Here is a 13,635-nt window from a genome sequence, read left to right as displayed (position 1 = left end):
TGGTAGGCCTAAGAACTCCATTCACACTGACTGATGCCAAAAGTCTAATATTAGCATATCAGCCTGGATTGCTCCGGGGGGTCAACGGGGCTTCCCCCAGAAAAGGTACATTTTAATTTTTAACATCATGAAAATAAGAGGAAGGGAAGGGAAGTGAATTAATCATCCAATTTCAAAAATAAAAACATGCAGACAATTCTACCACACCAGTGGTAGAGGATGAATATGAATGAGTTTTCTTAAAAACTGCATGCAGTAGAACAATTTTAATTCTAATTATGTAATGATTTTACATAGACAGTAAGAGATTCAAGATTTTATAGGACAATTTCTTCACAAGGCACAGTCATACTTATTTGTCATATTTTTTGTTTCACAGTAAGAAACCACCATTTAATGAAATGCAAACTTGTAAATCTCCAATAATACAGTTCCTAGGTCAATCAAATATCCATGGAAGACCACAAAACATACCACCAACTATAGTTGTCCAAGTGTGCAAATTCACATTCTTTACATAACTCAACAAAAGGCCTGTAAATAATATATTTCTAAATTATATTTACAGGTGTTAGAGTGCAGTCTGCAGACAACACAAGTGAGAGCTAGTAGGTGGAGGCTGTGTTTCACAAGTCAGCTTAGGTTAGTTTTAGGGCCTCAAAACATACTACATTACAATGATAGAGAATCTAACATTGGAATATATATCTATATATATTATATCTTATTCTATATATTGGAATATATCTCTATTGGAATATAGAATCTCTTTATCTAATTTTCAATACATCAGTATCACGTGAACCATTAAAATTGGTGAACCAAACAAAACATACAGAAACACGGTGACAAAATCCATTCCTGTAAATAATAAATACATCATGAACATGGTAGAATAACTTTACAATGTTTATGTTTAGTCACATCTGCACTGCATATTTATAGGCAAGTAACAACCATATGCACTCCCACTATGATTAGTATTACTGTACTCCCTAATAATTGGCAACAGTTCCGCCTTACCATAACACTCCCAATTATGTTTCTACTTGTCATAGAAAAAATAACATTTAACTAAAATACTCAGCAATATTAAGTTACACACACACACACACACACACGCATGAATGAACGAATTGAACTGAATTCCACCAACAACATTCTCAAGAGTAATCACATTAAATGACAATGTACCAGCTTGGATAACACCCACATACAACAAAACTGTATGGGTATGAGCAAAATATTTAGGGTGTGAAAAACGATCACCCTGAATCTAGAATTAACCGCAAGAGATAGATTTATTTTTTCTAGTCTCCTTAATAGTCATGAGGTTGTCATCCAAATAAAACATTAAATAATAATAATAATTATAATAATAAGATGGCCCTTGCATACATATACTAATTTGCATGACATTACTCATACCAGATGACCCTTCAAAAAGGATTTTAAAGCAATACTTGGAATACCACCATTACCACTGAATGTTGCTGCAGAGGATTTTTGTCATGACATCACAAAATATGAAGTAAGATTAAGAGCAATGGTACCACAGTGGTTCCAATAGTCGTGCATAAATTACTGAAATGTTTGATCGCTACATTTTGTCCTTCAATCACTGAACTAGCATCTTCCATTAGTTTTCATTTCATAACTGTATCACACTGTTCACATTTTCTAAACCTACTATAATACTATAGCAAGTGTTTTTATAGGTAGCCATTTCCCAAATATTTTTCCATGTGGCACTGTCCAAAATATTTCAGAATGTACAGTATTTCTTTACCTAGGTATCGACAGCTAAAATTGCCGGTCGAGTGAATTATTACATTTTGTATACTATATTAAATTTTACAAATCACAATACTGTACTTAAATTGCCTCGTTCCACTTTAACTACTGTATACAGTAAAATACTCTTTCTTCACAGCCATTCCCACCACAAATACATAAATGTTGTATACTTTGAACAAAAACTGGGCTTATGTACTCTTACAAATAAGATTAAGTACTGACAAGCAAATTTCATCAGCTATCCCCACAATTACCTAAGACTCTGCCTTGTCTATATTATGTACCTGCAGAATAATTAGTTCACCTACATTATGTCGTCTTTGCCTGTGTCATCACGACACAGGTCACAAAGTCCTGATACATACTGTATAACACTTCTCTTACATTTTTAGTAATACTCTTATCCACCATAAATATTTATCAACACTTGAAGGTACTGTACCTAATTATATATTTACAAATAATACTTTCTTGCCCACATCAATCAGTAGTCACTCTCCCCCCATTCATGACCAGCAGTTCCATCGAGGTCGTCGTCTTCATCCACACACACCATCACACGATCAATTTCTGTTAAAATAAAATATAGTTACAACATAAAAATTAAATCCACTAAGCATTCATGTAAGAGTGACAAAAATTACAGAATCTACAGCAATGTAATTAAAAGTTTTAAAGTACAATAACAAAAGGAGCAGAAAAAAAAAGAGAGTTCTTGAAAACTTTGATAAAGTTGCACAAAACATGATTGCCATAAAAAGATAAATACAGTACATGTTTATTCTTACTAACCACCATTATTACAAATCTCCCAAGAGCCATCAATAATATTTTATATTTTGCTAACCCAAGAATTGTGTGTAAAATTTAGAACAAATTTATTATTTTCCTTTGATACTTTAAAGTATTGTTATATTAGCAGTTCCTTAACAACTGCATGTGCTACATTGCAAAAGTTGAGAGATTTATACAAAGTGCATTGTACAATAATGTACTGCAACTAACAAAACAATTGTCAATATGCACATTGTACAATAATATTTCAAATAATAATTTGAGATTAAATGCTAAAGATTTATTTAACACAGTTCAGTTCAGTATTTAATAGATACAAATGCCATGTTGAACACAAAAATTGTTTTTGGGGATAAAAAAAAAAAAGTTATACAGAAAGCACGAGATTCATAGGTGGGCGATAAGGGCTGCTGGATTTATTTCACAAAAATGTTGTCAAAACTTACAAAAAACAATTATCTAGGTATGAAGGTTATTAACACCTATGAAAAATATATAAATACTTGGATATTAAGGCAATTAACATTGAAAACAATCTATTAGATACGAAGATTATAAACACCTATGAAAAATATAAATACAGTACAGGTACAGTACTTGGATATGAAGGCAGTCAACACCCACATGAAAACTGCCCTTAGGGTATTGCACGTTGAGTGGGATAAATTGGGTGGGAAGCTGTACTTTATTAAATCACTGCAAAAAGCATGATAAAACTGAAAAGATGAAGAGTAAAACATGGTATGGTCTGCTGGTGCCCAAAATAATTGTTTGTATTTGAGGAATGATGCAAAATTAGGGGGTTCTGGAGACCAAAAGTTCAAATTAACTGAAATGGCCTTATTAATAACTTGTGCTTGGAACTAGGTCAAGCCCCACAAAATGTACATTACTGTACAATAAATCCTCAATTTACTCAAGTTTTTTTTTTCTTTGCATGTACATTAACAGCTTTTGAACCTCAATACTGTATTTGAATACCTGGAGAGGTGGCTTATTGTTAAAATTATACACAGTCATCCCTTGCTAGAACACTTCTAGAAAAGGTACCCGCTACTTCAGAGTCAAATATACAGTACTGTACATTAATATACAAACCCAATTTGAATACTACTGATCACTTGAAATGATGAAGAGCAGAGTAATCCATCACTCATCCCATGCAAGTTATCATTGGAATCATGAGGAAAGTAAACTATCTCACTCTAGAAGCTACTGGTTAGTAACTAAACACTATCAGACCACTGCCAATTGGTAATTAGATCACACATCAGCATCAGGGAAGCCAGAAATCTTCACTCAAATCCCAAGTCAAAGAAATACCCCCAGGACCATAAGCAATTAAGGGATCAGTTGGAAAGAGTTTTTCCATTTGACTCATGCCTGATATCTGAGATAGGTCCCCTTTGATGTTTTCCCTTGCCAACTCCCTATGAAATAACTCACCAGAATAGGCTCAAAGTAAAAATGAAGAAACTGCAGCCCATTGTTCTACACCAACGGCAGAGCAGGAGAACATGCTCAACACAGAATGCCTGAAAAGCAGTCAATATGAAGGCCAGCCTGATATTAACAAAAGGAAAATCATTGTGCAGAAAGAATCTGCAGTCAGGCAAACTTTACCAACACATGAAGCATCCAAGAACAATGATCATTATGATATAAAAACACATTATGGCAAACACTCCAGCAGGACTCTGATAAGGAACCAGCTGCCTGCAGAACTGATTTCACCCGATGGCCATATAAAGCAGGACAAAACTGCCCCTCCATGAAGAAGGCACTTGCCAGCCACACAGAGGACATAAGCAATGCAAGCAAGGTCAGAAATTTGACCCCAAACAAGGCAAAAAACAGATTTGGGCCTACAGAACAATGGAAGAGCTAAATTGCACAAAGACTGGAATTGAGGCAACACATTACAAGTAAAAGGCTGCACCAAAGTGGGGAAAGGGGTACTCCAGGAAGTACAGTGACACCTCGGCTTACGAATGTCCTTTACGAATTTTTCGGGTTACGAGTCCAATTTTCTTTGTAAAATCCGAATTGGGTTACGAACTTTGCCTCAGAGTAACGTAGTTTGTCGATACTGTATGTGTATGGCCGACCTAGCACATGGTAGCACACTGACACTGAAAAAATTCTTTCTAATGTCTCTGTGGCTCATCTGGGTACTAAGTTTCCACCTGTGTCCCCTTGTTCGTGTTCCACCAGTGCTAAAGAGTTTGTCTTTGTGCACCCTGTCAATTCCCTTGAGAATTTTGTAGGTGGTTATCATGTCTCCCCTTACTCTTCTGTTTTCCAAGGTTGTAAGGTTCAGCTCCCTTAGCCTTTCCTCGCAACTCCTTCCTCTCGGTTCCGGGACCAGTCTGGTGGCATACCTCTGAATCTTTAACTTCATGGCAAGGCACAAATGTAGGGTCCCTTTGTAGGGACCAAAGAGCCAGAGCTCAACCCCCGCAAGCACAACTAAGTGAGTACAAACACAGGAACACAGCCAACGTAAGCACTCCTAGACATGGGCTTAAGGTAGGCCATAAAACTAGGATACTTACAAAGTAGGGTACCACTAGGGATTCTGAAAATCATCAGAAAAATTGAGGAACACATTTGGGAATCAGAAGCCAAACTCAAGAACACCATACCCAGAGCACTTGAGTGTCCCAACTGGAGCCCAGTAGTAGGAAAGAAACACCCAGGGCACACATCCAAGAACCAAAGAATCCACCCAAAGAAGACTGGTGACCTAAGAAAGGCAACCAGGAACATAGGGCCCAAATCCAGGAAAACAAAATATACCCACCAGGACCTCAGGGCACTTTCCCAGAGAAGCAAGGGAAACAATCCCAAGGGCCAGAGTCACTCATACTGCCAGAGTAGTGGTACAACTTGACAATTAAAGCACACTGAAGATAAGGCCAAAAATTAGCAGCAAAGATGGCTCCAATCTGCAGGCCCTCAACAAGGTACAGAACCCTAAAACAAAGTTTAAGCAAATGGCTATAGACAAAGAGAGAAACTTCAATGTTCACTTCACTTGTCTTGATCTGTAAGGTAGTTGCTGACAGTAACCCACAACAATACATATCCATCATTACCTGGCTCATCTGGCACTTCCAATACAAGTCCAATTTCCTCTTTTGCTAAAGGAAATTTGAAAAATCATTGTTCTCCAATGTTCTGGCTGTGCCTATGGCAACGTTACTCTTCACTGGGTCTATTCTACATTTCCTACCAGAATCTACTGTGCCAATAAGTTTTAATTTTGTTGTGCAGAGTATGAACTTGACCTTCAATTATCTTCCATGTATATGTGATCTCTCTTCCATCTTTTCCATAGTATATTTTATAAATTCCTTCCTTGTTTATATTGACTGAGTTAATTACAACATATTCTCAAGTGGAAAAATGAAGACAAAAAATTTTTTCTCCTTATTAGAAATATAGTCATAGCTGGAAATACCAGTTTTTTTTTTTTACATGGGTAAAATGAATTATTATTAACCACTTGAGGCAACAAATTATATCCCCGATTTTGCTACAAATATTTAATATTACAGTGATCCTCATCACTTCATGGGCTACCACTTCAATAGCCTCCTTCTCCTTGGTAACCTATACATATATGCTTTGCATGATAAATCCTTAATACCTTAATTTGTTACCTCTAGGATCTGGTTGCCTGTGTCAACCCTAATTTCTAGCTGTATGTGGGCAATAAGTTAGCTTAGTTCATTTATTATGCACCCCATACCCATCTTGAGGGCGGTAGTGGAAAGGGTTACAGAGGCACATAATGGGCTCAGGGACTGAACCCCACAATTGGCAATAAAAAAGATACATCTGTGCATTGTCTTAAAAGATCTTCTTTAATTGGCCTCTGATCCCTATTACTTCCTCTTTTAAAAATTTGGAAGGAAAGAAACACACAGGTCAAATAAATTTCCAGTATTCTATGTCTGAGATCCTAGGCATCAGACTGGTTACATTTTTAGTCACATTCAAAATCTACAAACTCTTGTAAATTATTCCATCTCATTTCATCATTAATCAACACCTTAATTTCCTCCTGTGAGGCTCGACTGACATAAAAAAAGATGACCATCTCTGGGAATGGCACCATCTTATAAGATGGTACTGAGAAAGGAACTAAACAACTTAAAGTCCAAAATGCCAAAAACACAAAAGTTAAGGATATCTAACACACACAACATTGATGCATCAAATAAACAATCACTACTACATGCAACATATTCAGTTTTTGTCCTTGTAACTGTAACAGAGACTGCCAAATAACATTTTAAGTCTTATCTACTTCCTTGACTACAATAAAATGAGATCTAGCCAGCAATTAGCACTTGTATGTATTGCAGTTTAAGGGCCATAGTTTCTAACTGCATATTATGCATAATTAGATTCATTGTCAGCACATATAAATAATATTTGACCACAGAATGAGTATCTTTAAATGTGTTACAAATTATTTATAATTCTGTATATGATGTTAGATAAGGAAATAATTCTTTGGCTTTAGGTAAATGATACACTTTATTCCTATAAACATTATGATTGTAAATTACATTCCTAACATTAGCATGCAGCATTCTACGATCCACATATGCTGGTTTTGTATTACCATTTACGTCAAATTTATGAACCAGTATTTAGAAATAAAGTGCATTTTAAAACAAAATCTTCATTCCCATAAAATAATTTGAGATTTATAAAGAGTCACTACTAGCATTCAGTTGGAAAGTATGGTCCAACATCCTTACACTTACACACACACACACACATCATGTTAGACATTAAATATGCTTTAAGATATCACCTAGAAGAAAATAGGGACATTGAAAGTTATTAAACTCGATTTCAAGAGAGGACACTATGGGGAACTTAAAAAAATTTTAATGAGTGTAATTGGACAGACTTGTTGCAAGGCAGGGAAGTAACCTTATGCCAAATATGCCAAATTTTGCAAAATATACGATGAAGGCACACAAACATTCATACCAAAACGCAGGGCCAGAAAACAGGATTGGTTCAACAGAAATTGCGAGAGGGCCAGAGACCAAAGACACAAAAATGGAATCAATATAGGAAGAGGCCAAACCCCCAAACATACCAGCGATACAAAGATGCGAGAAATAACTACACAGCAGTAAGAAGAGAGGCAGAAAGAAATTTTTAAAAAGGGATTGCAGATAATGTAAAACAGAACCAGGCCTATAGTATCATCACGCTGTATGCGCATCATTACCATGTCTGTTCAAGCAAAGGCTTCTTCAAGAACATGCCACAGCTGTGTTAATTAAGCATCTATTGAAGTTTGTACTTTAATATAAAATAAATAAATATGTTTATTCAGGTAAGGTACATACATACAAGTGATGTTACATTAATGGATCGATATATAGATAGAGCTAGTACATACAATGCCTAAAGCCACTATTACGCAATGCGTTTCGGGCGTTTACCATTTCCTAAATAAATTATTACAAGTACAGTACTCAAAACTATGTATAAATATATATATCTATCTTATAGATGTACTGTACTACCCAGTTTTGTGACACATGCATTAATTGTGTTTTGTGACACATGCACAAGTCAAATGAAATTCCTATATTAAAATGAGGATTTTCCATTCTTAAACCATTTACAACACCACTTAATGGTCCATCTAATTACCGCAAGCTACCACAAGCTACACAAGCTTCACAAAGCTTCCTGGCAATACGTTAGTAATGAATAAATATGATATACAGTACTTACTCATTATAATGTTGGTGCTGAATGTACAACACGAAAAAACAATTTTAATCTGAAAAAGTATCTTTTTATAAAGAAATTAGACGAAAATAAAGAGCTGGCGACGCCAAATCAAGTCGACGATCCAAGCGTCGGTCAGGTCAGGTCAGGTCAGGTCAGCCTAACCTATCATATTTATTCATTACTAACGTATTGCCAGGAAGCTTTGTGAAGCTTGTGTAGCTTGTGTAGCTTGTGGTAGCTTGCGGTAATTAGACGGACCCGGTTCTTTAACCACTAGACCACACGACTGTAAAAAAATCTTGGTAGTCGTGAGACTAGTTTATTCAAGATCCGACAGCATTCGGTGGTCAACTTGGCAAAGATATTTCATCGAATCACCTCAATTTGTGGGGCCAGGTGAGCAGTACAAATGTGAACAAGCTTGAATGGTCCCCAAGCCAATATGCAACTGAAAACGCCACACCCCATAAGGATTTGAACCTTCTAATTACCCAAAGCTACCCAAAGTTTCCTAGCATTACGTAAGTAATGAAGAACTATGATATACTTACTCACTATAATGTTGGTGCTGAATATAGAACACGAAAAAACTTATTGTTACCACGAAAAAGATAAGATTAGAACAAAAATAGACGAAACTAAAGTGGCATGAGAGGCCATAGGAAGTCGACGATCCGAGCGACAATGTTGTGGAGCGACGAATCCAAGATATTTTGTTGCCTAGAGGTTATATTAAGTTAGGTTTGGATAGGTTAGGTTGAGTTAGGTTATGCTTGGGTAGGTTGGTTAAGTTAGGTAGGTACAGGAGGCTGATATACCAGCAAACACTCTCCAGGCAACAAAGTGTCCTGGATAAGTCGGTCCACAACATTGTCGCTTGGACCTCGACTTGCTTTGGCGTCACCAGCAGCTTATTTTCCCATCTAATTTCGTTATAAAATTATACTTTTTCAGAGTAAAAATATGTTTTTTTTCAATGTTCTACATTCCGCACCAACATTATAATAAATAAATATATTATATTTATTTATTACTAACGTAATGCTAGGAAGCTTTTGAGTAACTTTGGGTAATTAGATAGACCCGACATCACGTTAATTATGGGACCCTCAATGATTTTTAATATGTACATCAGTTTTTAGCCTCAAGATTTATATCAAAATGTGGTGTACTATTCAAGAGGACAGGTTGAATTATTTACTGAAAGGACAAGAATAATTTGTCTCAATAATTTGCTCTAATAATTCTCAGGTTTTCATACTCTCTATTTTAGGATCGAGTACAGTAAATGTTTCGTATAGTTCAACTTCTTTGAATTACAATTATAGCAAGTGTCAACTGCATCAATTATTGAGCCTAATATATTTGCATACAGTGTTCTGCTCAGCTGTGTAGATAAAAGAAAATAATTCTTTGAGTTAATATGAACAGCACTCTGGTTGCTTCCTAATAAGATGCTGGAAGGGTTTCCTATCTTGAGGTTACCTTGAGTTTTTTTCGGGTCTTAGCGTCCCCGCGGCCCGGTCCTCGACCAGGTGGTTGCTGGATCTCGATTAATTGAAACGAGCCAAGTACTGCCTCATCTTGGTGCACTTGATTCTGTTATTGCTACTATGGAGGAAACGAAATCTAAATGAATTACCCTCAAGAGATTTTACCTTAAGTGATGAGAGGCCGGTGGGAGTTTGTCTTGGTCCCTCTCTCTCCAGGCATTGTACACGACAAAGAAATCATGGAGGGTTTCCTTTTCAGGTTATCTGAAGGGTCCCCCGCCACTGTGGAGGGGGAAAATGAGTGGCCAGGGTTGAAGATTGATTGATTGATGAAGATTAAGCCACCCAAAAGGTGGCACGGGCATGAATAGCCCGTAAGTGGTGGCCCTTTTGAGCCATTACCGGTATCAAGAGCTGATACTGGAGATCTGTGGAGGTGCGACTGCACCCTGCGTGACGGGAGATGTCTCCCAGGGTTGGAGAATGTTAGTTACTCCTAAAACTTGTTGAAAAGGCGGGGGGGGGGAAAGCACCCCCTTGGGATGAGGCAGTTTTTCCTACATGGGTTTATCGCCTGGCCTCCCTCACTTCCCAGGAACGTGGTATTCCTTGGTGTTACGAACCTTACCTCCTGTGGAGGTTAGTTTCTATTATAAATCATTTATTAACACAAAAAGAGTTGATTTGAGAATGTTTTCTTGAAAGAAATCTGCAGCAGGCAACTGGGAGGCCGCAAGGTGTCTGGCCGGCCCTTGTTTCCTGAGGGTTTTCTCCGGCCATACAGTCAAGATAAGCCACCGGGTTGTGTTCACGGGGGTTGCAAGGAAGGGTAGACTGCACTGATAGCCTACTAGGTATTTAGTTTTAAGGGAGAGAGAGAGAGAGAGTCCAGATTTCCTAGGGTTTTTATATATATGTCACAGGCTGACAGAGGTAGTGTTGGATTAAGAGCTGTATGGGGACCAGAGCCCGTTTGGGTGATAAAATGCAAGTTTGTTTTCCTTCTGAATTCATTGACTTCAAGGAATGAATTATGTATCGTCGGGTGCGTTTTATAAATGTACATTTGTCATTTATCTCCTAGGTTGTTTCCCTACACTTTGAATTCCAATTGGCTCAAGTAAAAGCCTTATTCCCAAAGACCACACCACATGACAGAGCCCCCATGACACTTTACTCCGGGTCCCAAGCTTTAAAAAACTGAAAGCATGTGGTAAGTGAACTCAGGCTCGTGGAGCGGGGCGCCCCCCATCCCCGAAGTCGGATCGTGGACTTCGGTGGGAAGATTGGGCGTCGTAGATCATAAGTGATTGTCAGGGGACAGGTAGCCAGTTTATTCATAGTGTACATGTTAGGTTTATGTCGAGATTTCCCCCAGGGTCGATTTACGGACCCTCCCCCCCCCCCCAGGATACCACCCCCACAACACGCTGGAGAACGAACCCGACTACTACCAAGACCTCTGCATAATACCAGGATATACAGGCGATGAGTCACAATAACGTGGCTGAAGTATGTTGACCAGACCACACACTAAAAGTTGAAGGGACGACGACGTTTCGGTCCGTCCTGGACCATTCTCAAGTCGATTGAATTTTTAGTGTGTGGTCTGGTCAACATACCAGGATATAATGCATTAGACTCGAATCCGGCTTTTTTGTCTTTGGTTCACCCTGCTGAGCCTCGCATACATCAACACAGTTACAGCCCCGCTCATGTGCCAGGTAAGTTCACTACGGGCTCACCATAGCCCGTGCTGCTTAGAACTTTTTGTTCCCGGTGACTGAATCTATAACAGCAGCAGCAGCAGCATACATCAACCACTTACTTGGCAGGGACGAATTCCAAGTCCCCGATGGTGACTAACTCGTCACGCTGGGAGTGGGGGACTCCATCTTTGGCCGTTACGATTGCGCTTCTTACTACCCTTCTTTACTGAGGGATCACGGCACTGTACACTAATAGGTTGCATTAAATGATGCAGGCGATGAGTCACAATAACGTGGCTAAAGTAAGCTGACCAGACCACACACTAGAAGGTGAAGGGACGACGACGTTTCGGTCCGTCCTGGACCATTCTCAAGTCGATTGAGAATGGTCCACACCTCCTAGTGTGTGGTCTGGTCAACTTGCATTAAATGATCTTTCTTCCCCTCTGACACTTTTCCCAGCGGTAAGAAAAATTGTCACCACAACAGCCATTTGTTGACAATTTTGCCTCCAATGGGAGCTACAACTTGCGATCGACAACGTGTCTTCTTGAAACCATGATCAGTCACTCTAGTATCTTAGCCGGAGGCAAGTCTTAGTAGAGGTCATAGCACATATCGTTCCTCGTTGTCACTTTGTGGAAATACTTTCTATAAGGGGATTGGCCTTTGAGCATTCAGTCTTAGTCTGTATTTCCTGAGGAGCTGATAGGTGCACATTACCCAATCTATAGTCTCATGGTTAGACAAGACGAGAGTACAAGTAAACTATACTGTATTCTGGATGTCCTGTTTCTCCCTCTGTCTTCCTTTTCTTGGTCATACTTGAGCTACCACCCAGACTTGTATCTTGAAACTTGAGTCCTATCTACAGGATCGTAATTGTTACTGCCTTCTCTACATCACCACCACTCCAGCGTCTGTCATGCTTTGACTACTGCCTCTCAGTAGGGCCCTGTTCCATCTTGGTACATTTCTATACCTACAAAGATGGCTGATTTGCAAGGCTGAGTTCATGTTTGCAGTATCCCCTTGTGGTGTTCCAACATTGCCTACATGGAGGGGCCTGCTTGTGTAGTTTTGCAAGAACCTGACCTATATAATTGGAGTATCAACTTTGAATATTTTGAAATACCTCTAATTTGAAAAATTTTCCCTCACACTTCATAGCTCTGTTCACAGACGGATCTAAATCTGCTGGTTTTGGCCACTGTTTTCCTCGACACCTGTTTATGCTGCCTTCACCCCAGGAGACTCAAACCTTCACAGTGGAACTTGTGCAAATTTGTAGACTGGAACGTTTGCTCTTAGCTACATTTTCATTGTCAGTGTGGGTTGACTCTTGGTGTCCTCATAATTCGTCTTTTAGCCATTTGCATGCTGTGAGGGTCGAAATTCAATACTGGCAGTTGATCTGTAACATTTGTACTCAGCAAAGTAGATATTTGCTGGGTTCCTATCTTATAAAAGTTTTCTTGAATGAATTTGCAGACAACTTTTAAGGAGCCCAATTGTACTTGTCCCATGTCAGGAAAAGGATTCCTTATTCGGATTTATACCCCGTTATTCTGCAATCCACTAACATTGGTAGGGTCGTGTCAGGCACTACTGGTAACAAACCGTGCAATGTTAAGGGTGACCTATTTCCTTGACCTATCACCATAGAGCCATTTCACATGGTTTATCATCAGGCACACGGATGGACATTTAATGAAAAAATGCCCTGCTCCTTACTAATCTAACTGCATGGTCCCAATCATGCACCACCTTTTAGAATTTCCAGATTTTCTGGATCGTACATTTCCCAATTTCCCTCTGGGTCACTTGTCCGTTGATAGAATCCTTTGTGAATCTGATTAGCTTTGCTGTTGCTCACCTTGTCCTTTTTCTCGTATTCCCATTCCAAGCCATATTTAGCATCTTTTGAATATCTGCTACAGGTGGTGGTACATAGTCCATTCTAACTTGGCACCTTCTTTTAATAATTACTCACCATTTAATGGGGCCAGGATTAGTATAGATTTTTTAAATAAACTATCTAACATTGAGGATATAACATCCAAGAA

At 38.5% G+C, this 13,635-nt stretch overlaps 1 long non-coding RNA gene across 1 annotated transcript; it reads right to left on the bottom strand.

Moving 5' to 3' along the window:
• Positions 1-251: 251 nt before the first annotated feature.
• LOC123756501 (uncharacterized) lies at positions 252-9,296 on the bottom strand. Its single transcript, XR_006772650.2, has 2 exons — positions 8,919-9,296; positions 252-2,367 (listed from the first exon to the last, which is right to left on the bottom strand). It is a non-coding gene; the product is annotated as an uncharacterized lncRNA (long non-coding RNA).
• Between the last annotated feature and the right edge of the window lie 4,339 nt (positions 9,297-13,635).

This window comes from Procambarus clarkii, chromosome 25 (assembly GCF_040958095.1).
Source record: "Procambarus clarkii isolate CNS0578487 chromosome 25, FALCON_Pclarkii_2.0, whole genome shotgun sequence".
NCBI classification, from domain to species: Eukaryota; Metazoa; Arthropoda; class Malacostraca; order Decapoda; family Cambaridae; genus Procambarus; species Procambarus clarkii.
This window is presented reverse-complemented; position numbering and strand designations above follow the sequence as displayed.